General features: G+C 42.0%; 1 protein-coding gene across 2 annotated transcripts in view; it reads left to right on the top strand.

Moving 5' to 3' along the window:
• The first annotated feature begins 22,800 nt into the window (after window positions 1-22,800).
• The window catches only part of frmpd3 (FERM and PDZ domain containing 3), a 70,888-nt gene continuing 68,842 nt past the window's right edge, over window positions 22,801-24,846 (top strand). For both annotated transcript variants that reach the window (XM_035649836.2, XM_035649832.2), the window contains exon 1: window positions 22,801-23,294. The gene's annotated coding sequence lies outside the window, so the exon portion shown is untranslated. The remainder of the gene's footprint in view (window positions 23,295-24,846) is intronic.

The following is a 24,846-nucleotide window of genomic DNA, read 5'->3' as shown; positions in this document are numbered from 1 at the left end:
GTGTTTATGAGTCTTAGTACAAAATTACATCCTAAGCACAGCTAATGAAATATGAAAGATCAATATTATGAAATCACTTTGGTGCATAGCTCTATCTTTTTTCACTAAGTGGACAATAACTTGGGGTTGGTGTGGTGGTATTCTCACTCTATTTGTCACCTGTGTCCCCTTGGCTTGACTCATACACGATACACTCAAGCCAACATGAAGCTGAAATCCTACAGGTTCACATAAAACCTCAACCTCACAATTTCTATTCCAGAGTATTCACAGGGGAAACACTATGTACAATTTTCCTGTAAGCCATGTTTACCAGAGCACAGTAAGCTCATTTTTCTACTTATCCATAGAGGGTTACTGTAATATTAGGAGAGGTTTGTATCCAAGATCAATATACAGACACGTCACAAATGAAAGGAAAAACCTGATTAGGTAAATACAGAAACAAAGGCATAAGGGATATTTAGGCTCTGGATAAAAACAGGCCACCACCATCAGCACAAGACCAAATGATTTTGGAACAATGGTGTTCAACCCCCCATAAGAGAGCAAAGGTCGGCTAAATCACACAATATGATATTCAATTCAATATTATTATTTTGAACTGGTGGATTTGGCAGGAAAATATGGATATATCACCACTATATGATATCACTGACAGTCACCCAAAAACGAATATTTAGTTTTTGGGTGACTGTCATATTTTGCTATATAAGACTCTCCTTTTCTTTCAATGTGTCTCTGTCAACATGCATTCCACAATCAAGACAGACATTCCTGCCCTTTAAGTAACTGTCAGCACACAACCAGGGAAGAAATTGCCATTTCCAATGGATATTTTGTCGACAGTGATACAAGGGATCTCATTTTCGAACCAGAAAGTCAGCCTGATACATTCCCCTCAGGGACAAGGGTTTCAGTGTCTTTCTCGAGGATCTGACAGCAGCTTGAGTCTGGGCCCTTTGATTTAACAACACTCTCTGGTGCCCACCCTGCTGCTGCTGCTCTGAAACATACAATGTGATCCCGTTACAATGTGACGAGGGTAAAGCAACCACAATCAAGATGACAATGTGTTGGAATAGAGACGTAGAGGTGCAGATTAAATCACTCTGAAAGCGCATCAGGCCGCCTCTCCAGAAAATTGGCTTCACACTTGGCCAGACCCACATGGCAGATGCAAAGGCAGGAGGTACTAACTCGCTCCTGCCAAGAGTGCCCATTATCTGCTGGGCATGCATGCAGGGCACAAGGTTAAACTAACAGGCCTGCCTGTCCCAGACCAAGACTTGCAGAACAAACACACTAACATCGGCTCACTTGGCTGAATATAAATACAGCAAGCTGTTTATATTCTTGTTCATAGAGAAAAGCTTAATATTGTGTGTGAGTTCCAATCTGTGGAAAGTTTGAATTGGTTGCACTCTGCATCAAAGTCAAGACAGAGAAAGCAATAAATACAATGTTTGTTCTAGACCTGGGTGTGAAAGAGAAATCAAGGAAGACAGAGACAGGGAGTTGCCGCTTGCATGTAAACAAATCTACAAGCGAGTTGTCTTTGGGTGATGGAGTGAGCCACTGCCACCATGGGATGTCTTTCTCCAGTGTCCTGCCCAACTACCTTCCCCCTTTCACTCTTTCGCTCCTTATTCAGGCAGCACAAGAAGACACATAATGGAATACTTAACAGACTGTGAGAGCCTTTATTGTTTTCCCTGTCATCTCTCATACCAGTCACTGCACCGTGCAGGCGAGACTTCTAGCTCTGATTAAGTGGTGCTGTCCTTCTGTTCAGATGTCCATTTGACATTTTGCGTTTCCCCCTCTGTTTTTTTTATATTCAATCCCCACCCCATAATCCCATTAGTGTCAAAAGCCTTCTTTGTGTCCCTCAGTGTCTCGAGTTCTCATTTTTCACACAGACAATGAGCAGGGAGTGAAATGAGCCTCATTCTGCGCTCAGGAGGGAAGGGTGAAGATGAAGAGCAGCAGGTGAGACGAGATGAGAGGCAGAGACATGGATGGGACAAAAGAAGGGAGCGCAGGGGGGGCAGAGCAGAGGGATGGCGAGAAGAAAAGTGTATAGGAAGACGAGGCTTTTGGTTTGAAAGGAATAGTGAGGAAAACAGACTACAGACTGAAACAACTCAGGAAAATAGATGAATAAGAAGAGAGACGGGCAGGCAGGTTTTGAAAATATCTCTCTATTTTGACTCACTGGCCAAGGTGACTGGTAGATGAAAAAATGAACAGGTCCTTTTGTGTCACGTAAACACATTTCACTGAGATAATAAGGTATTATATTGAATACAAACTTCAGGCTTTAAAGGTTTGCTTCCTCATTCTAAATCTTGGCAATTAGTGTGATGTTAGATTGCAGCAAAGCTGTGGCAAGTGATAGTGACCCGCATCCTCCAAAGACCTGCCCCAGTTACGGTCAGATGGCTGGTTTGCATATGCTAACAGAAATGTCCGACTCAAGCATGGCATCAGACTACAGGAGTTTTAAAGTCCACACCGAATTTGAAATCGGGTTACGTCACGCACCAGAGGAGAATCTTTGCAGATATTCCTATGACTAATCTCAAACACAAACACACACATTAGAAAATTATGGCACATCACACACCACATGATACAATCAAGATTATCACACCAGAGGGAGCGACGCACCAACTCTCATTAAGATCTCAAGAAGCCGGCAACAAAACACAATGGAGACATGACATAGTGCGGCAATTTTCAGAATCTCGGTTAATTCGGAATGAAATTCCTGCAGTCTGAGCCTAGCATCAGAGAACAATCAGATGAAGAGTAGGGGTGGAACACAAATGTGAAACTCACACTGAAGCAGGACACCTATGAATCAAAATGTGGCACATACTGTGTTTTATTGCAAGACTGTTTTGCTACAAACATTTAGCAACAGTGATTTGTAAAGTCCTCATTTACATTTACTCAACAAACGTATAAACATCAACCTGTATTTGGAGCTTGGCTGATTTCAGACCCTGGGAGCAGGCAGGAGAGGTTGAGGTGTTTCTAGTGAGGCTGGGGATTAAATACAGCACGGTGTCAGTGCTCATTCATTATCTGCTCTTCTCTTTCTGTGAAGACATTCATTTCTCTTCAGCCAGCTGCAAAGGTTTATAGAGCCTCTCCAGCCTCCAACTCCAAGCGTCACCTCCAGGTACCCTGCAGTCTATTAGTTCACATAAGACCTCCTCTAATCTCTCACTGCCCTGCTTTCACATGTACAGCACTACTTCATCATCATCCGAAAGACTGCACGGAAAGAAAAAAAGGCCACTAGTGAAGGACATCTTCATTTCTCATCAGCGTAACTGTGATGGGGCAAAGGCATGCAATCATTTAACCTTGGAGGTGACTTTGGTGAATATATTGCAACATTATCTCCTCACACTGCGGTACAATAAAAGACAGATGATACCACCTGGTGTGTGTGTGTGTGTGTTTACATTAGTTGTTAAAATTTCCAACCCTTAATACCTGACAGTAATGCCTCGCTCTGCTATCAGCTTGTTTGCCGTGGAAAACATATTTAACGCAGGAAAATCTTTTGCACACACGTTGGCTTCGACTGTGTTATCTGTGGCATTACCTCTGAGACACTGCCTATTACCGTACATCCAACCAACATAGACAGAGCACGCCCGTACACACTCGGCTGTTGCACAGCCTAAGGCAGAGGCAGGGGAACAGACAGAAGCATGCTCTCATGAGAAACGAGCTATGTTATCTCTGTTATCTTCCTCCCCAGCTGGGCCCAGCAAGACACATTAGCGTTGTCGCAACAGCCGATTCATTTCCACAATTCACAGAGCTAATGGAGTGGGTGTCAAAGTCTCTAACTTACTTCATACATCCCTCTCCCCTGTGCACGTGCACGCACGCACGCACGCACGCACGCACACACAAACCTGCTTACATATTCCCAAAGCTATTCAATCAAAACCAATGATCTGAGTATAAGGAAGGTCAACAACATCAGAGGTCAAAGCAGCTGGTGGATGTGTTGGGAGGAAACTTTATTATGTCATTATGGTGCTTAGCAGTTTGCCAGTGACAAAACAATGTATCTCAGGGATGAGAAATGATCGCTTAAAGGAGACATATTATGCTCATATTCCGGTTCATACTTTTAATTTGGGTGACCACTTGAAAAGGTTTACATACTCTAATGTTCAGAAAAGGCATCAGTGTTCTCATACTGCCCATTTTCACCCTCTGTCTAAACCACCTTGACTTAATTTCATTTTTTTTGTCTGTCTACTTGATGACATTACCTTGAGCACTATAGGACACATCAGACATTGCTCCCTTTTTTCTGAGAGTCAACAGAATAAGAGATATTTTATCAGTTTAAAGTTATCAGTTAATCTACGGACTAACTGATAATTGATCAGTAGATCAATTATTTGATTACTCATTAGATCAGTTACTCCTCTGATGAGCGATAATGCAACAAGTGTCACTGTTTCAAGGAATTCTAATGAAACACTGTATTAAACTGTACTTTAGACCTGAATGAGTTGTGTGTTTGTGTTTGTATTAAGTATATATGTTTGCAAAAAATGCCGCAAAGTCCCATGGATCCTATCAGAACTATGGGACTTTTCATTTTCTGGTTTTTAAAAGTATCCATGATTAAAGGCCTCTGACAGTGACGCTCTTTTAACCTCTCTGTCTGTATAGCTCTCAGCAGTTTTCTCTCGAGTTCCCTTTCACCGTCCTCCAACATGAGCCTGTACAAAAGCCTCTGTCAGCAGCCAAACTCAGGATCTCTGTCCTCAGATTTACATGATAAAAACTATGAGGAATATAATATTATGAAATTGTAAAATGTTATTTATATAGTTGGCTATAATATCAGGATTTAAGAAGGGTGATTAAGTTGAAGGTGATTGTGGAATGATGGGTAAAAAATCTGTAATTAGCTAGTGCATTAGATTTAATTTAAATGGTATTATGTAGTATTCCCATGTTTCCTCAAGTAGAGCTGTGGGTTAATTGAAACAAACACCTGTAATCATTGGCATGGAAGCATCTGGCTTCTCTTAAATAAAGGACTTGAGCTTTAATAAGTAGAATCCAGTATGCTTCCATCTATCCTTTAACGCCTAAATATAAATGAGATTGCAAGTGGCTGTAGAGTCCTGGGATTTTGAGCAAAACCCACTCAAACAAGACCAAGATCCATTTGCTGATGCATTATTGGTTTTTCACAGCCTTAAAAAAATAAGTCCATTGAATATGTTGTTCAGAGCCAAAGCACTGAGAACTGTGTGGGGAAAAGGGTGAACTATATTTATCAGTGGAAGGTGAGGTAATAGAAATAAAATATCCCCATGGTAAGTAGTGTACACAATGGCCCTTTGTGCAGGATGATAGGAGCACTGCCACATGAAAAACAGAAATGATGTTACAAATGACCATTACAAAAACAATTTCTGATCTAAAGAATTAAGAAAACCAATGCAGTGCATGTTAAAAATGTGCCTGTCCCATTTACAAACTCACAAAGCAACGTTCTATGACATAGAACTGACAACTGTCAGTTAGATGGTTGCATATTGTTAGCAGAGATAATGTCATGTTTTTTTGATTTTGCTGGGAAGCACTCTACTCCAAAAGATAAACCTTCACAGTTGAGTCTTGGGTCCTTAGTAATACATCCGCAAATTTAAAAGTAGATTGGAAATCGAATATCAGAGAGAAAGACTAGAAAGAGATTTTTTTTTGCATTTACTAGTCGATCTAGTTACTATGTTTTTGCAAATTCAAAATGTTCCAGTCATCTGATCGACTTTCATCTCTGTGCAGTTTAGACGTGAATCATTTTGGGTGAGCAATTCTCGAGACCCCTACCACCCGTAATATGGGCAGGAGGACAAGAGAAGGGATACAAATAACAGTCAACAACAGTCTTTTGCGGCAAAGTCATGCTTTGCTGCTGCAATCACTCACCCGCCACCAACCTCCACCCATTAAGAGGCTTTATCTCTACATGATATCCACCTGTCTGCAAGGCCTTAAAGATGTTGCATGTCAGACAAACATTCATATAGGTGGTTTTATGTGCATGAAAAAAACGAAAGGCTATTTTTATTGTGAGGTCAAGCCCTGGTGGTTGAGTGAAATCGATGTCGTGGAAACCGAACACAGATTTTTTTTTCTTTTTTTTTCTTTCTTCAAGTCAAATACAACAGTTGTAGTTGAGGAGACGAGTGCTGTGCTGTCTGCTCCCGCCTGCACATTTCTAAACCCACTATGGACTTTGTGTCTTTGATTAAGCTGCCAAGACGCTGAAAGCAAAGCTATTGGGTACAGCCTGCGGGGAGAACAGAGGAGAGATAATGAGATAGGTCTTGGTCTCCGAGGTGTTCAGGCATCTCACTGTTTGTTTCTTTTATATCTTTTTCCTTTTTTATATGTTGTTGTTGAATATAAGAAATCTTCACCTCGTTACAATATGACAGATTTTGGGATCCTAGTCTCTGCTTATGATGGTTAACAAAACGTAGACACACATATATATATATATATATATATATATATATATATATATATATATATATATATATATATATATATATATATGTAACCCTCTGTTGGAGGTGTGTCACCCATTTGCTATACACTGCTAATACGCATATAGTTTGATCCAATTAACGGAGCAGCGATGTAAACAGCCATGTTGGCAAGAAGACAACGGCAGTATCAAAGCCTCTCTCAGTCTTAACCACAAACAGACAGACTGAGGCAGGCCCGAGAGCAAATACACACAGGCAAACACTATAAAGCATAGAGACTCTGCAATGCAGCAACATTCTGTAGCTTATTCACTGCTGTATTGACTCTTAGTGAGTTTTTGACACCTGCTGCATGTTTGCTCTGTTCCAAATTAGCAGCTACTCTTATTTAGTCACAATGTTGAACCCGAATCTTGATTCACTGTCTGCGCTCTCCGAAGTCCCCCTAAGCAAAATAAATGTTGTTCTCCGTTGTCGCAATTTGCAGCACTCTATGATTTTTTACCATCACTGCTTTTGTTTTGATACCTGTATAAGTGATACTGTGTGCAGAAAAATTCAATTACTTGTGAGTCAAGGCTGCATCGCATCGCCAGAACAACGTGTTACTGTGTCCCAGCAGAGGAGCTGTGCTCTGATGACCACCTACAGCAATACGGTCACCAACAGTTTTCTTCACAATGAGTCGACTGTGTGCCACGAAGAGCAGCCCGCTTTTATATTGTGAGGTCATTGCTAGCAGAACTGACTGTCATATGAATTAACCAAAAAATAAAATAAAAAGTGCGGAGCTACAGACTTCGCTGTTCAGTTTCATGAAGCAACCTTTACAAAAACCTGTACATTACTGGTATTTTACTGAAACTTAACAGTCTGCTTGAAAGTGTGTTGTTGCTATTACATGAAATTAACATATTTTAAATTAAAGATGTTGGATTTAATTAATTTTGCATTGAACAATACATTTTCTATAATAATGTTTCAGGTATTTAAGTGCAGATTAATTTTTGTGAAAGTGTGTGAATTTTGCTTGGATGTCTTTAATCATTCTGTGATGTCATTAATGTCCTCAATGTTCAGGGATACCCGAGCACTGACAATAATTTGATTAAAAAAGCCAAGGTTTTCAAAAGTACCGGCCTTTATAGCTTCTTTGAATGGGCACCACAATCATCTCTAAAAGATGAAAGGAATTCAAATTGAAGGCTAAATCTGAGAAGTTATGATCAGATACTGGACAGTTTTGCCTCCCTTCAGAAAAGCAGGTGAACTTTAAAATGGACTCGTTTAGCTCTGCTCCCAGTTAGCCAGACATGAGCTACAGAAACAGAAACAGGCAGGTGACTGCTTTCACAGATGAGCTACTGACTCAACTGCCACTTTTTCTCTGCTCATTTCACATAAATGAGCTGTCATCTGGCTTCCCTGGCTGTCAGGGATGAGTATGCATGACATACTGTAGATATTTTGTGAAATATAATTCCTTGTGTGATGTAAGTATTTTGCACTGCGGCAGTGCTGACTTTACATACTAAAATATATCACCACCACACATGGTCTGCATAAACCACAACCCTTTATCGGCCATTCAACTCACCTGTTATTTCTTCTTACAGGCATTTTTTTTTTACCTCCCAAGAGCCAAACTGCTCAGGCAGTGAGAGTATGAAACAGAATTGAAGAATTGGATCAACAACAGGTTGTGAAACTTAAAGGAGTGAAAAACTGGTCAAAAGGCAGTGTGAGTTATAAAGCAAACAGGGACTCCTATCTAGGTTGGTGTTCCTGTGCTATATGCGATAGCAGGCGGGTTTATTTCATCTGTCTGACTGTCTGTCTGTCTGTGTAATAACTAGGGAATTTTAACCCGAGTTGGATTTCACTTGGCAAGTTGGGGGTATGGTCAGGACCAGCCCTAAAGATTGTTTTCAAATCCGTCAGAGGTCGAAATAACATGGCGACCATCAACAAAAATATCTTCACAAAGGACGAGGCTCAACTTTAACCCTCAGGGAATTCCTCTAATCATCATAAATCGTGGCAGAAATCTTCAGGCCTTGGTCGGGCCTACTAAAGCATTTTCATCTTGTATGGCGTTTATGCATGCGTGCAGAGTAGAAATGCTCCCTCCCGAGTGTGTTTTATGCTCGCGGTGTTGATCTGCCCTCTCATATTATACACACAAAACTAAATAAACGCCATAAGCCCGACCCATAGGGGCCGCCACAAATACCAAAAAATGTGTACCTCTTCAAAACAAATTGATCGAAATTTCACAAAATTATCATCTCTGGATGCAAGTATTAACCAACATATAAAGAGAACTATTGATTAGTGCAAGTGTGCATGGGCTACCACATCTTTGCACCTAAGTCAACATGCCTTTGAGCGACCCTGATTAAACTAGAAACAAATTGTGTCATGATGAAATCATTGTGTGATTCGTACATGAATTTTGTTCACTTTTCTCAAGCCTGAAAACTGCTCATTAGTCCTTGTGGATTTAATTCATGCTGATTGAGCTGGGTAAAAACATACATATTGCCGCTGGCAGCTAGAATTGCACATGTTGATGTGCAGCATTCATATTAAGTTACGTTACACATATCCCCACAAAAGAAATATATTATGGTCATTATATCTTGCCATCTCATTTTACAGAGGCATCATTATTCTGCTGTCATGCCATCCCTCTCATGGTAGTCAAGTCAAAATTATTTCATCATTTTTTTAATCATATGTCAGACTGCATGAAGTGTGGACGTAGCATCTCTCTGAGAGCATTCCTGGTTTAAAGTGCCTTTTGTTTCAGTCGTTTCATGCTGTAGCAGTGAGCAATTAGATAAAAGTGATTGTTTTTCTAGCAGAAACTCTTGGTCTTGAATTGGAAAAAAAAAAGTTGGAGTCATGCCAAGAAAGATGGAAAATGTTATATAATATGGAATTTAAAAACACATTTATAAAAAACAATGCACACACTTGCTTTATAGATTGCATGCACTTAGACAAAAGCATATGTTTCAGAGGGATGTTGCCGAGCAGCACCAGCAGGAGAGATTCATAAATGAATAAATAAACATTTTGACACTGTTGACTTATTCATGCTGGGCTTTCAGTTGCTGAAATATACTCTCGGTTTTCACATGCCACTGAGAATCCTTGAAAGCCAAATGTGCAAATCAAATAGCTCCATGAAAAATGGATCCCTGTCTCTCTCTCTCCCTCTCTAAGAATAACAGAGTGAACAGTGTTCTCTGATTAAAGAACACACAAATGACATTGAGTTTTCAAAGGGGTGCCCGTCTTAAATTTTTACTTCTAAAGTGAATCTTTGATTATGTTCTCTCCATATAAAACATGATATAGACACGCCCCTTTTCCTCAAGCTTGTTGTAGCTCATGTAATGTTCAACCGGCTAGGCCCTACCCTCTTAAACTTAATCTGATCCTGCAACATGCAACATAAACAGGCATTGTTTATAATGTCATGCATTCCACTTCAGTGATTTATATTAGATAAAAACAAGCACACCAGAGTCAGCCTAGGGGGAGGCATTCTCATTTTTGTCTTATGTTTTTGTCATGTGTGTAATCACAGCTGCACACAAAGAACCATAACAAGGACAAGAAAAAAATTGGCTCAGGGGATATATCTGACAGTCTCACTGTGGCCCCATTTAATCAGATGGAGATGAGTTTTTTTTTTTACAACAAAGGCTCGGATGAACCTGTGGTTTGGTTTCATCCAGTTATGTAAACAACTTTCGTGACTGAAGGCCTGTTTCCATTCACCAACATACCCATGTTGCCACAGTGAGCCTAACTGCAACTCAACCTTGTGTTTAAGTTTCATTATGTAATTTTTCTCTGATTCAATTTGTAGTCATTGCTGCACTTGTTGACCCACAGAGAAAATGTGAGAAGCCTCAGAGACTCTTGTGCAATTTGAGGAGAGGATGAGCAAAGATTAGACTTTTACAGCATAGCGAAACATTAACAAAATCACACAAACATTACTCTGATGGAGGGGATGAACATGAAATCGATCGCCTCAGCCCATCAATTTCATAACCAAGGTCATCCAGGGAAGAAGAGCCAGACCCACCAAGGATGATGATACTACAAAGCTGTTCATGCAACACTCAAATGTAGAAAATACAGGGAAACACAAAAAGCAGTTGCTCCCACTCAAAACAAACAAGCACACACAATTATGAAGGAAACATAAACAGGAATTTAGATTCCCCCTCTCATCTCAACAGGGAGTTCACTCCAAATGATCAGTGTTAAAAAAGAAATCTGTGCTTTTACCTGTTTTATTTTTTAATTGCTGGGTCAAGAAATTAGTTGCAATCCTAGGAAATGGATGAATATGATACAGATTCATGCGATGCGTCAATAATTGGAATCACCTTTGTGTCAGTGTGGTAGGTGAATGGTCATTAGAAGATTTTGTCAGCATTATTTTATTCGGTTTTTTTATATTGTTACTAAATAAATCAATGAATCATATTTCTGCCATTTAAAGTTGCCTTTATTAATATGAATTAGGATGAATTCCATCAACATTTCTTGTGGTTTTTAGATTAAAAAATTTCGCTATGAAGCTATAAATGTTCCAAAGCTGTGTTCTAAAACAATTTGGCTATACAAACATACACAGGCCTCTAAGTTTAGAGATAGAGGGCAGCTATTTGGCTTAAAGAGCAAAAATAGTCGAGGGTAGTGAAGCCATATCTCTGTAAAATGTGCAGATGAATTACTGAAAAGGGTATGTGTAGCACTGTGACAGCCCCAGAAAAAAGTACACCGAAATTCATACTTGCCTTCAGAGGTTATGTTGTTGTACAGGGAACAATCTGACCTTTATGAAAAGGATTCAGCGATCCATGGAAGAGATCTTGATATACGTCATCTGCATCTAAAGCTGCACTCGGGCTGAGCATAGTACAGAGAAGAATTCTAAAAGCCATGGACAAAGGGAAATGCCTAAAGACTCAATGCATGGTGTGTTCCCACATATTTACGTGTGTCCGGTAAAAGCACAAAGCAGTGGATTCACAAACAACTGTCAACAGCCATTTGTTCACCACAAGGTGAACTGTGGATGAAAGCTCAGCAGCACCAGTTTCAAACAGTACATCAATAAAAATAGTTCAGCAGTCAGCGTATTTTGATGATCAGAGGACGGCATTGCCAGTGATGTGAATGTTGAAAAAAAAACAACTTACAAAGCTTCCCCATGCATATGGGACTGTTTAAGTTGGTTGTGGGACGATAATTAATAGGAGAGCAAACAGGAGCAGCTCAGTGCTGGTCCTGTCGTCGTGCTCCATTAGAGGGAGAGAGCATCACTGGCCTAATGTGCCAAGAACCAGCTGCAGAGGAAAACAGGGTTGTCTGGAGTCCAAGTGGACACACTAATGAGCTGCTTTTAAAGACACAGCCCTGCTACTGCCTAACTGGCTCAAACTCAGGGGAATAGCTCACACATGTAAACAAACACGCACATATAAGCACATACACACGGAGCGGTCAACTTGTTACCCCAGACTAAGCCTGTCTCCTCAGCTAATGAGAGGAGAAGAGGGTGCAGGACGTGAGGAGACGGCAGGATAATTGCGTGAGTGCAGTGAATATACTTTGAGAAACAAAAGGCCAGGAAAGTAAAAGGAGCCTAATGGCTGCCGAATTGGAACAGATGAAAATAAACTTCCTCCCACTCAGTCAGTCCCCCAGAAAGCATCACAACGTGATGGCGCCGCAGACGACGTGCCTCTGGTGTACACTGCACATTTGTCTCGCCCTCCCCTGAGACTGACTTAAATTATTCTGCTGAGAGCTGCTGCTGCTGCTGATAGGACAATGAGACTGTTCAAAAATCAAGGACACTAACAGAGAAGCACACACAAACAAACACGCCCTCAAACATATACCGACATGCAATATACATACATCCACCCACACACTCAAGGGCAAAGTGATCCATTGTAGATGACATTGCTTTACAAGCCAATACCTCCATGGACTCAGCAATCCCTTTGGACTGCGCTCCACAGTTAGAGCAGGGGCCATTCAACATTTGTGCTCCTTTACAAGTCATGGTACCAGTGACTCTTTAATTTCTAATGCCTATTTTAGGCAGTATGCACATTGTCCATGTGTGCAGTAAACTAAAAGAGTTGGTTTTTTTGCTCATTTTGAACAAAGCAATTGATCATGCAACCCAACGGGCCCAGTCCTGCAAGGCAGCGCTAAATGCGACCCATGTTGACCAAGGCTAGTTGTGTGCCAGATTGATGCAATTGCCAGTTGTAAAGTTATAATTATTAACTGAGCACACAAAGACTATTGTCTTCTCTGTAAATGAAATTTATTACAAATAACCTTTCCCTCTACTAAGTGCCACCTGGATTAGGACAGATGGAGGTGTTCCAGACATGGTTGTAACTACAGCAGTCTGCTGCTGCTCGTTGGGTGAATGAATTTGACATTGACATGACATTTTTTGACATTTCCTTTGGTTGGTTAAAATTAAATAATATATCCTCAAAATATCTACTAATCTAAAAAATGCACATTATAAGTGCTTTACACAAAGAAAGCTCCACACTTCTTGGTCATTTCACTGCACTTCTACACTACTTAAACATTCACTAATTTCCAAATATTGTTGTGACAGGTTGTCCTCGGCCTTGTCACAGTGATTTATTCATAGATGACTAGATTGGTACCTTGGGACGGTCCAGCGACCTTGGACTAATGTTGTCATAGTTTGTGCAACATCCGCCTCATGGGGGATTCCACAAGGGCTCTAATTCCAGGACTGAAACACAGTAATAAAGGTCAACTGACATCACCATCTTGATGTGAGAGGAACAAAGAGCAGAGCCCTGAGGTAAACACTGATGGTCCCAGTAGCCGGCCCAGACAGATGGCTGCAGTCAGAGGGGTTTAGGTCGTCTGAGGGTGTTGGAGACTGACAGACTGCAACGGGCTCAGTACAGTTAGTCTTCCAGTTGGTTTCTTACCAAAACAGTTTTGTTTCTTTCTTTTTTTGGAACAATTTGGACAAACCTGAACAAAGAGAATCTTTATTCAACATAATACATACAACAACAGGGCTGCAGGGCCAGACAAACACTGTAAAATAATCCAGTTTGTATTCTTCTCAAGTGCAATAGTGGAAGCGATGGTGCACCCATCAGTGGACTTAAAGGAAATGGTCAACTTGGCTAACTGTGGGTTGACTGACAAATGTTATTTTTCCAATGCCACCTCTCTTAGCTCTGTTGGTGTTGGTTATTTGAGAGTTTGCCTTTAGCCCTTCAAATAATTACATATAATTACATATTAGATAGGCACTGATCAGATCATTAGTTGCTTCTTAAAAACAAACATTCATCAGACCATTAGCTACAACAGCATGCAGCAAAACTCATGGTAGCTTTAGAAAATTGCTGTCTTTCGGAGTAAAGCAGCTTGTGCCATGCAAAGAACATGACTCACCAACAAAACGTATGGCTTGTAGTGAGTCTTTCATGCACATACAATATTGTTAAAAAGTAGGAATTAAGGATGCCAAATACTGACATTGTTTACAGCATATTAATTTTAATCCTGTTATTTTTACATCAACTCAAAGTAAATCTGTCGAGTTTCATTGCAGCAACCGGAAATGTAAACATTACATTGTGGGTCTCCTTGAGCCCAAACAAGGGAAATGAATGATTCTTAACTCATCTAGAAAATCTAATAATAAATAAATAAGGACTGCATGCTTTCAAACATGCGCTGTCACTTTAATGGCAGATTACTGCTTCAGTCAGAGTTGGTCAGAAAGTTAGAGTTGGTTATAGTTAGAGTTTGACGTCTAGGCTCCGACCTAATGACTCAGATCACACAGATTATGGGAGTAATAACAGACAAATATCTTGAACCCCGCTGTTGGAACCTGCAGTTGGATGCTGGGGTGGTGGTGGTGGTGCTGAAGCAACAGGCAGCAATACTGACACACATAGCAGCAGAGGCATTGACAAGCAAAGGGAGAGATGGTGAGCGAGATAACTTCCTACACTGGCTGGAAGTGGTTGATCACAAAAAGTGGGCCAGCTGGCAAATCAGAGCAGACTGGGCTTCATTTCGACAAGGGCCGTAAAGAGACAGGAGCTAAAACCAAGCGTTTCAGACAGGCTGAAAAGAGAAGCTGCAGTGATGGACAATTTGAGTAAACGGATGTGTTTTTTTTAAACATTTGAGCCTGTAAACTGTTCCAAGTAATTACCCAAATTAAAATTATGAACCTGAATACGAGCATAATATGTCTCCTTTAATTTCATTGTTTTGCAACCTTTTATGTAACAAAATGTTATCTTGAGATCATCACCAAATGTGTAACTAGTTGTGTTCACAATCTAAGCATCACATGCTGAGTAATGTAAAATCTACTGAGGTAATCTGTCGCGATCTCTCGGTCTGACTGTCTGTTATCAGGTCTTACTGCACTGGATTTTCCTGAAAGTAACAAGAATAAGGCTCAAGTTGTGACCTTGAAAAGCCATTAATTTTTATTTTATTTTATCAAGAGATAAGGGGATAATTAAGTCATTACCTTGAGATGCTGTGGAACAATGTCTGTGCACAAGACTGCTGAGGTCAGAGATATCTGGCTGAAATAACACTCAACTGCCTGCTAACTTGTTTAATGATCAACTCTTTCACATGGACAGCAAACTTCTTAAAAAAATTCACATAATTATCGCAAACGTTGTGATCTCAACTATCAAATTCTTTAGAAAACAAATTAATTCCTCACAAAATCTCTAAATTGTGATACTGCCAATAAAGTTCATCAATATATATTGATTGTCGGGCTGAAATCAAACAAAGAAAATCCCAATCAACTGAAATCTTACTTAAACTGAGTGCACTTTATCTTTAGGGCACCACACCCTGTGCAGTTTCTCAAACTGTGGCCTGTAAGTCAGACTCCTGCAGCTGATTCATCCTCTGACTTGGTTTATCCGGCATTTGCCAGGCAACAGCGTGCACTTGCAGCTCTGCAAGAGTGCGAATTGTAATCAGTAATAAACAGACCTCATGCTGCTCTCACAACAAGGAGGGGGTGGGGGGGTGCAAGATTTTTTTTAGCAGGTTCACAAGGAGCTTTAAATTGATCCGGGACCCATGCTGGATCCCAGGAGCCCAAGGTTCTGTGCTAACATGCCTGCTTTGTGTCTGTCTGTCTGATGTGCGGCTCTCTCTGACTGGTTGATGTCCCAAAAGCTATTTTTAGATTCATTCCCATGACACAATAACAGCCAAGTGCTTGATATGCCTGGCCAGAGACCTACAGGAAGAGATATCTTGTATTTTCTGTTAAAGTGGAAAGCATGGATTGACTCTTTTATTTTCAAAGGGCAGTGCCCTCGGCTACAACAGACACACCAACACCATTGCACGATTGTTTTGTCGGACATGTTGGGATTTGGTGGATAACTATGAAGGCTTGGGCAAAGTCCAGTGGGGAACACCCTGCCTCAGCACAGCACACAGGCCGCATAGAAAGGCAGAGCACACAATATCTGTTTTCTTTGTATGCTCCTTTTGTGCCCCCCCGCCATGAAGAATAAAGACTGACATCGAGCCCACCCAGTGAGATTTCAGATGGGACCATAAACAACCGGAATACCACAGATGCACAATGACATTATTAGCTTTCCAAGTTGTCCCCTCTGTTGTTGACTTAATCTGGCAAAATAACAAAAAACAGCAGGCTACACGTTGTGGTCATGCATGACATATTTTGATATGATTTTAATGCATTTTAATGAGTGTTGTTATTATGACGTCTGTCTGTGTACCATATTCTAGGCACCAAATTCAAGAACAATGAGCCGATTGGAATTGAACTAAACGGAACAGATTTCAGATTTCGAAAAAATTTGAAATAAATTAAATTGTCTAAATTAAATTGATCACAGCTGCACTGGAATGGGATGACGGCAAAAGAGAAAAGACAAAACCATGATCAGTGAATGAAGAAAAATTATACACAGCAAAATATAATGTACTTGTTAGTCAGAAATCCATTTGAAAATTTTTCAATAATTCATGCTAGAATAAATATTTTGTCATAATGATGACCTGGTTTTAGTTTGGTGTCTTTGATCCAAGCGAGAATTAAATAATTCCAAATCAAATATAAAATGCTGCTCTCATGTTATGGACCTTTTGCCGTGAAAATGTCAACTTTGAAATAACTGATAATGAACTGTTCAGTTACCACAAGCAATGACAAATTGGCAGCTCCCATCACACATTTAGGCAAATCAAATACCAGGAGCGTGAGAGCTCCAGCTTGCCATTTAATAATATAAGTGCAAAATTTGCCTTGGAAATGAGAGGGAAGTGATTGGGCCCTTTAAAGCAAAGAAGTACATTACATGAATGGTGATGGTGAAAACCAGCAAGCCCTGACATTTAATATTTCTGTCATACATGTTCTCCTTTACATCTAGAGTGGGAGAAGGAAGACTGTGTTGTCTTTCTTTTCTTTTTTTAGAGACTGCCTGTTTTCGCTTCAGGCCTCATCTTCACACAATCAGAACAGTCAGTCAATATGTCATTAGGCAGCACAGCTGGGTGTCAGGACAGTTCGGCCACCGGTCAACGTGGATATTAACCGTCTTATTTCTCTTTCTGTTTTCATTGCTCAGCCACTCGTGAAATTCAATAGATGCACTGAGCTGCCGCCATCGGGCTACGTAACACCTGACCCCTGCAATTGATTAGGAGGATGGACATGTGTGTACATAAATCTGCAGCGCAGATTTGACCATAATATGGCAGCGGAGCGTCTGTGTATGCAGTAAGTGGGCTACTGTATGGGTCATACAGCGTCTTAAACTGCAGGGATCAGAAGATATCAAAGGGTTAATTGACCTTAAAGCCTCCATGCTGTGGAGATCAAACACTTTTTAAGTCGTACGATTACCATCAGCACGTTCTCCACGCAAGCCGCTGCTAGATCTGCTCTGGCAAGGTCACCGTTGACAGAACTTTGGATTTGTTAGGATTTATTGTGCATATGTGTGTGTACCTGTGTCTCGAAGAACAAGGGATAGCATGTGTGAGATTCTGAACTGATTCTGTGGTCTCATGAGCCCAAAGGCGGCTCAGTGACACAGACAATGTTTTTTTTTTTTTCCTGTACTAGCCCTGCGTTAATTCTTAAAATTAAACAACCAAACAATTTTATTTTACAGCCATCATACAATTACAGAGCTTGTTTTGCAGCCTCACACTATAATGAAGAGTCCCACATTTTCTTTGTTTCACCATTTCCTCAGTTGGACTTATTCATACATTCATGCTTTGCAAAGAAAGAAATGTTTAAAAAAGAAAATGTAAACAAAGAATTCTATACTGTAATAATGTACACTATATCAACATTAAACATACAGTGAAACACACTGCAAATGTCTAAAGTAAACATTTATTTGGATTGAATTACTTATAGTGTCAATTCTAAATTAACAATAAGCAATAAGTATTTTAATTGCAATATAAAGACTGTGACCGTATATTCCCAACGCTCTTGTCTCATTGCCATGTACCAATATTACAGTGCACTTTCGAAATCTTCACTAGTATTTGCACATTTCTCTCAGTAAGTGTTTGTTTTTTTGTTTTTTTTAAACAATAACATTTAAAAAATGGCATTAAAGCATTACAGATTCTTTGTAATGTCTCGTACTTTTCCTGTCTGATTCAGTCCAGACTGATCAAACCTAGATGACAACCACCTGTCCATGTGCAGGTGTGCGTTTGTGAGATTCAATCATCACCAAACCCCCTTGTTATGCAAGGCTGCTTGTTCCGCTCCATTTGTGAGCAAGTTTAAGGTTTGAGGTGCATGATCAAACTTCCCTGAAACTTTCTTAACAAGCTCCGGTTTGTCCTGTAAGGGCTTCGGGGTTCTTGAGCTCGTCTTTGTGATCCCATGGGTCTGAATCTGTGATTGGTGCTTGTTACAGTATCGTCAGATGAGAAGCACCGGCTGATGGTCCAGATAGAAGAGCTCCACAGAATGCAGCCTTCAGATATCGTGAAAGCCTAATGCAGATTCTTGGATAGTAAATGTTGTGCTTCCTTTGTAAACCTTTCACAAAGCGGAAACTGTGTTTGTTTCTCCCCTCACCAGCTCTTCAGTCTTCACAGAAGCTGTGTCTACATGAAAGGATTTTCGTAGATTTCACAGCAGACGGGTCTTCAGAGATTTTTGGCTAACATTTTCTAATTTTCTCTCCGAGTGTAAGCTAAAAACTTGAAAAGGCAAGATGTACACTCGGTCACGGCTCCTTCCTCTTGACATTTCACTGGAATATACTTTGAGTGACATTCAGGTTCAAGTTCAAGTAGCAGTGATGTCGTTTTTCAGTCTTCTCTCTAGTAGCTGTCCTCGGGAATCCTATTATCTACTTCCCCATCAGATAGCAAACATTTAAATAATAATATATACTCAAACTTTCCGCCCCTACAGTAGAACAAACATCACAAAACATCACTTCAAAACATCGCTTTATAACATTTAGTTATACTTATTGACTTATGGTTAAGTTATTTTTTGTCGGCCAATTGTGTCCCTCAATAAACCACTACAGCCGCTGTGTCCTTTTTGTGCTATAGTGTGTTTTGGTATGGTGAACATTCTGACAATCGCTATCGTACAGTATCTTCCTCAGTATAGCGAGCTGACTAACTATGCAGAGGTAAGTTCTGGTTCCTGAATGACCTGGATTTGTCTTAAGGCCAAGTGTTTTGGACGGGGTTTTAATGATTCAAGGGAGACTTTGACTATCTTGGTGCAGTGCAAGAATGCCTGGGAGGCTCTGCAGAGGGGCTGAGAATATATGATATGCAGACAACCATCTGGCTGTGCCGTCTGTCATGCCATTGGCCTTCAAAGGACTGTCGACAAGTTGACAGAGGAGATGCACTTTATGGGGATGGAGTTGAAGGAAAAGTATTATGACAAAAATATATTTAGGGGCGAGACATCCTGAAAAGAGGAGACAGGGGTTCCACTCTTCTTGGCAAGGGAACTCTAGCTGCTGCTGCTGTGACGTGAAATACTGGTCGGGTGCATTGATTATGGACAACAAGACCACTTTCCTAATTGTGCGCAATTTCCATCTCAAGTGGGACACGAGTCACGTGGCCGCCATCAAGAGCGGGGATAATTCCCCATCTCCAAGCCACCTAGGGTCAAGAGCCTGAGTCTCTGTTTGTGCGTCCAATCAGAGGATTAGCCAAGGAGGTGCATTGTGCATTTCATGTGATAGCACCAGGACACTGCCCAGCAACCATCAGAGAGCCTCTCAACATATTTTATCCAAAGGTGCCTTACAGCACAGCATTTTGGATGACGCTGCATGATAGTGTTCCCACATCACGGGGCCCAAAATGACTAGTTAAAGTGCAGCAGAAGAGGCACACTGGTAGGTGCAGCTGTCTCCAGGTGTCTCCAGGTGAACTTGCTCGTGACGTGAGGACACATTTGCTTCAGTCATTCTACTGTCTTGTGTCGTAAATGGTCATATCATTTGTGCTTGATATGAAAACAGACACAGGATTAAAGTAATAATAGGAATTCAACATGATAGCCATTTGGGCCAAAAAGAAAAAGAAGGCAGTGGCACCCAGATGAACTGATGAGCCCCGCTTGCCCGTTATCTCCCACAGAACCCACCACTCTGATGTTTTTTTGGTTTTTTTGAAGCAGCCTGGTGTCATTTGCATGTGATTATGTGTGTGATGGCACTGCACTGTGGCGTGCCGCTTCTCGAATCAGAGGCTGCGGATTCATCAAGGCCTGATGGCTTCAGATGGCTGCAGGGATTTAACTGATTGGTAATTGTCTTTTTATATATATCAGATTTAATGAACTGAATGAGAAGCTTATCATACAGCAGCCAAAGTAACTGTGGGTGAGGAAATTGTAAGAATGACCTATTTTGATTGATGGGTCAGTGTAGACTGATATGCCACCAATGCTGCTTTACCGTTTTGCAAATAAATTCTTTGGTTTGGTTAAACGCAATTTCTTCACATTTTAAGTATGATTCTGTTATTGCTGCACCTCTATTTATTTTTGCTCTTTTTGATAAAATCACTAAAATGGAAAAACGTGGTCTCGGGACCCCTATCCTCAGCACAGGATGGATACTGAGGTAAGAAACCCTTGTGTATTTATTAACACTGTTTAATGGTGAGGAAAGCATGATCCTGATTTCCCAGTTTCCAGCGAAATTAGTGCAAAATTCCCTTTAAAACGCGACTCCTGTGACTGCTGCAGCACATCTGCACATGTGGAATAAGGTGATATGTCGCCACTGGTGCATTTGTAATCCCGAGGTCTGCCCGGGGTGCAGAGGGAGGAGGCACTCACCATCTGTTAGTTCTCTGCCAACATCCAACGCAGCACTAACCGTCTTCCTCATGCATAATTACCTCCACACACACTTCATGGGGCTGATTCCTCTCCTCAGTCACTGCCTCGGCTCACTCCTGATTTAGCAGCAGATTACAGAGTTAGATTAACACGGCAGAGCGGCAGGCATTTCTTTCAAAAGCAGACCCCTGGTCGCTGATGGACTGTTTCCCTTGGGGACCAGGTCTGAATGTGATCTGCTTCGGGATAGATCATTTACACATTTTAAACGGCTGTTAAGCTTTTTTCCCCCCACATCCATGAATCCGTGTTCATGTCTTGAGTCTTTTCCATAATTTGAATTTGCTGTAGCAGGTTCAAAATGCATTCTTTCAAGCTGTGACTGGTCCTGCTCTTCTACCTGAGAGAATCCGTCCTGTGGTGTGTTGTGGTGCTCTCCAGAAGAGCTACAGTCACTTTACACCATGCTCTCATTCCAGTCACATAACGCTGCAAACATGGCTGTCTGCAGGCCCGCCGTCCTGCCATCAGAAAGTCTTTCCACTGCTCACAGCAACTACGTGTGTCTGTGAAGACATTTTCAGTTTGCCGAGATACAGGGAAATTGTCGGTTGCCTTCTCTGTCAGGTTGATGAGGTAACCTCAGTGCTTTTTTCCAGCTGTTGCTACGTGCATTCTGGTTTCAATCTGGACAGAGGGCTCGCTTAATTCAAAGCCAGACACGGAGAGGGAAGGCAACATTCTGCCCAAGGCGAAGGTATAAAGAGGATGCAAAGATAAGGAGAGACTCATCTAACAAAGAAAAAAAGAACAAGAGACAAGATGAAGAGGGTTGTTTAGTATGCTCCCGCTGTGCTTTGTAAATGTCCCTGCTTCTCTTATCTGGAAAAATGTCGTAGTGCCTGCATTTCTCTCTCTCTTTCCGTCTCTAAATTTCTCTCTCTGTCAGTCTCAAAAGCCTTCCCTCCTATCTCCACATCTCCATTCCTCTCCATTTTATCAATGTCTGCCTCCCTCTTTAATTCTTGAGGCAGTCACAGCAGAACAGAGAACAAAACAGAGCACACTGTCAGTGAAAGTGAGCCTCAACATTTCACCCTGTAGTCTTTCTCATCTGCTTTCCTTTCGCCTCCTGTTTCTCTCTCTCTCTCTCTCTCCAACCAAATGGCCCCCCAATGCAGGGACTTTCATATTTATTGTCCTCTCCTCTCCGGAGGATCCTCTGCAGTGTCGAGGTGTGATATATAATACCCCCGGGGCATTCAGGGAGGCATGTGGGCTGTTGGGGCTGTTGATACACTGATATCCAGAGAAGATCCTCTGCTGCTCTTTGGGTGTTCCTGTCCTCTGTGTACAACTGGATGCATGTGCGTTTACGCCGCGTGTGTGTGAGTGTATTGACAAAAGGCTGTTAAGTTCCCGGCAGTTATTTTGCTCATTAGCATGTAAAGGACTTACAGGAATGTGTTTGCACACTGTGAACATATGATTTGTCACGTACAAATCGAAAACAAGCCCACTCTGCCTGGTTGTATATCTCTCTGTCTTCGCTTCTCTCACTTGTGTATCACACACACACACACACACACACACAGACATATGTACGGATGACTCAGTAACTCAGCCACTGATTGACTGGTACCGATAGATGGAGCAGGAGGGAAACCGTTCCCATACCCTCCCTTGTAATTCTCCCTTCCCCACTTCCACACACCTCCCCCCCCCTCTCTCTCTATCTCTCTCTCTCTTCGTCTCTCGCACTGCCTCAGCATCACAGAGCCACTGGCAGCATTGACAGTGAGAGAAGAGACTGAGCATCCACACGCAGCGCAGAGTGGAGCCAGCACTGACGAGCAAAAAAACGCACACACAAATGCACCGGGTGAAAACGGGAGGCGGACAGAGGCTCCAGCTGTAGCGCGTCCACTGGCCACAGTCAGACATGTAGGAGGAGGAGGTGCTCTGCTTGCTGTTCCATGTCCGCTTCAGTCTTCTAAGCACCTCCCACCACCCCCTGCACGCTCGCTCCCTGGCTCTGCAGTTGCCGAGGGGCTGGCTGGAATGACCCGGGAGAGCGGGAGACACAAGGCGATGCACTAGACGTGGCTGCCGGCCGGGAGGACTCTCTCAACCTTGATCCCTCTTTTTCTCCAGGCTGACAGACACAGGGCAGACCTCTGATCTTCCCCACAGATGCATGCCCATATAGGAGGGCATGGCTGTGTAGACCCAGGGTCTTCATGAAGCACAGCCACAGTGAGAAGGACCAGCACAGAGACGCACAGGTAAGACAGCCGGGGCTGCCCTCCTGGATTCCCATCAATATAAATCTGCGCGGACGTGAAGGAATCAGCTACGTGTCGACTGAGATATGAATTACTTTGCGCCTTTCATTCTCGTCTGTGCTCATCTACAGTATTGGTTTGATAATTTAATGAAGGGTTTGCAGTGTGCGAATTGTTGACTGCTGTGCTGCTGTGCTGCTTGGTCATTGATTAGAAGAGAGACGGGTCTGTGGATGTGCAGTGTGGCAGCATGATAATGAAATATGTCTCCTGGAGTTCATGGTCCAATATCCATCAGATGTCTGCGGAATGTCAGTGGGAAGGAAGAGGGTACAACAGTGAGGAATCAGGAGAGAGGAGGAAAGAAAGAGAGACAAGGAGAGAGACTGAAAGCCCATGGCTTTTTCTATGGTTTGTGTGAATGTCATGTTCTGTGGGCTTCTGTTGTTTATTTGGTGGGTGACCATTTGGTTTTGCTTCTCCTCAGAGTTTTATTTGTGATTCATATATTCATCTCACCCGCCACATTTGGCCGGTTTTTCCAATTCAAGTCCAAAGGTTGTATTTCATGGTGTGACAGGGAACCAGTCAGTGATCATGATGAAAAACAATCCCATTGAGGAGTTTGCTGAAAGGATGCTTACTGAAGCAAGAGAGTAGGAAGAGCCCATGAGTGCTGGTGGGGTGCTACACCAGGCCAAGCAGGGTGTACGCTGAGGCAGAAGCCTGGGGACAGAGAACTAACTGCGTAATTAGATTGAACGGTTGGACACTGAGAAAACACGTTGCAGCATTGAGATGCTACGATTTTACGAAAGATGTAATGTTGCAGTTGCAGCTTTTGAGACTTTTCTGTGGCGGTCCCTGCAGAAAAGGGAAAAGGTCAGTTTACAACCAGTGCAAATGGAAGATCTCTCCTCCCCCCTTTGCTAATACTCTTAAGTCTTATTACATGACTCTGAAATGGTTATTGTGCTTCTCTCATCCTGTGGATGTCAATAAGAGGGACGGCAGCAGCCCAGAGTGCATTTCAGAGATTGGCCCAAGGTGGATTCAGAGGTGCCTGTGGCTGAGAGAGATGAACTGTCCAGTGCCGTTGCATGGCGCATACATCACGGAACGCAGGGCCGTGGACCCAGGAGGAATCAACAGAAAAGCAAGCCATTACTTAGATGACTAGGCTTCTCTGATCCCATCATGTGGCTCGGCAAGTTACACAGGCACTGGACGAGGGCAAATGGAGAGAATGAGGCGGGTGGAGCAACCATGGACAGACCGGCAGTCGGATGAGGAGAGAGCACTCTCTTCAATGCCATGATTAGTTCTGGAGGCGGGACTTTCAGCATATGCCAAAAAATATCAATATTTTCCATTATACAGCATGTTTCAGTGGAGGGTGGCTGATTTAGAGGTCGATTTTAAAGCCATATTGCAACGTCTAGCTGGATGCAACTCAGCCACCAGTTAGGCCGGAGTGTGATAGAGTGAATGTCTGAAGCTGCATGCATCGTTTTTCTATGCGATTAAATATACCCGACGGCATCACTAGGGA

The sequence above is a fragment of the Scophthalmus maximus genome, chromosome 9 (assembly GCF_022379125.1).
Source record: "Scophthalmus maximus strain ysfricsl-2021 chromosome 9, ASM2237912v1, whole genome shotgun sequence".
Lineage (NCBI taxonomy): Eukaryota > Metazoa > Chordata > Actinopteri > Pleuronectiformes > Scophthalmidae > Scophthalmus > Scophthalmus maximus.
Note: the sequence above shows the minus strand (reverse complement) of the source record. Positions and strands in the feature narration are given on the sequence as shown.